The following is a 1462-nucleotide window of genomic DNA, read 5'->3' on the forward strand; positions in this document are numbered from 1 at the left end:
TCTCTCACCCTGCGGCACTCTTTTGCCATGGGTTCAAAGGCGCGCGTGACTGAACTGAGGCCAATGTCAAGATCAAGAGAAAACATTTCTTAAGTTGTGTTTTGTTTTTACTATGGTCACTAGAGGGAGATGTTTGTATCTAAACATTATTTTGAAGCCAAATGCACTGAAAGGCCTGCTTCATTGTACGCGTTTGTTATGAAGCTCACCTCTTTCAAGAAGGACAACTATTTATAGTGAGCACCATTTGTAAGACACCACTCCAAATAACCCTGGCTAGATCCAATGAATTGTAATGCTTTGATTTACATTTCACAATTTGTAAATAAGGCAACATATAAAAACACTCACTACAATTTCTTAATTGCAATGTAAATAATTTTGTTTTCATAAGAAATGCACTATGCATCACGTTATTGTGGTTCAATGTAGTGTGAATGCTTATCAATATAGTTTTATGCTTATTGGTTTTTGTTTATGTAATCACTTTATGAAATATTTTTTATATAATGAACAAAAGTTATATTTAAAAGTATAAGTTACAGAAAAGTATACAAAACACTAACGAAATAACAATCCTCACTCTGTCAAACTTGTCTGAGTGACAGGAAGGTTAGTTCCTTTTAGGTGATGTCATGATAATGTATGTAAATGGATGGGTTGGACCAGACAGAACGGGCTTAAGCCAGCCCAATCCTGAACAGAGCGCCCCAACTCATTTCACATGTATGTGCCAAAGTGCACGTGCAGTTCTCCTCTTTTTGCCTTCTCCTACAACTGGTCGCTGTAGTAAGATGACCTCTGAACTCAGACCTTTGACATGTGGTGATTAATGACATACTTCATCATAGGAAACAGATCAGTATTTTATGTTGATTGCTTTGACAGACGATTTGCCCTCTATGACAAATATGCATTTAAAAACCAGATGAGGTTGTAAGTTTTAAAAGTTTATTGTTTTGTATTCTTGTCAATTAAAAACAGCTGAAAATAGCACAGCAAGCATGACAGTTGCACAAAATGAAGCCTGAGAAACATCAAAATTTCTTATTATTTCATCAAGCGCACATTTTCATATTGCTTGTTCTATGAAGCTGTGACAATGTAAATAAACTTGGTTTCAGGGTTCCAACTATACAGATGTCTCAATGTATAGCACTATCAAAGTAAACATTTTTATACATTAAAACATACAAATAGAGACTATGAATCCAGACTTTTTCAGTTCAAACAGGTCAGTTGTGAATTTATGTTATAACATTTAAAATATGTACAATGAAGTTGAACATAGAACTACAGTCCATTTCCACACATGCTTATTTTTTAAACCTCCATAAAACCTACAACTAAATCCAAAGCCACATACACAGCGTAATAAAGAATGCAACGTTGAACTTGTACAAAAACAACACCCCCTGGAACATGAAACTTCACGGTGTTCAGAGAATGTTGACTGCGATTC

Source organism: Paramisgurnus dabryanus, chromosome 17 (assembly GCF_030506205.2).
Source record: "Paramisgurnus dabryanus chromosome 17, PD_genome_1.1, whole genome shotgun sequence".
In the NCBI taxonomy this organism is placed as follows: Eukaryota; Metazoa; Chordata; class Actinopteri; order Cypriniformes; family Cobitidae; genus Paramisgurnus; species Paramisgurnus dabryanus.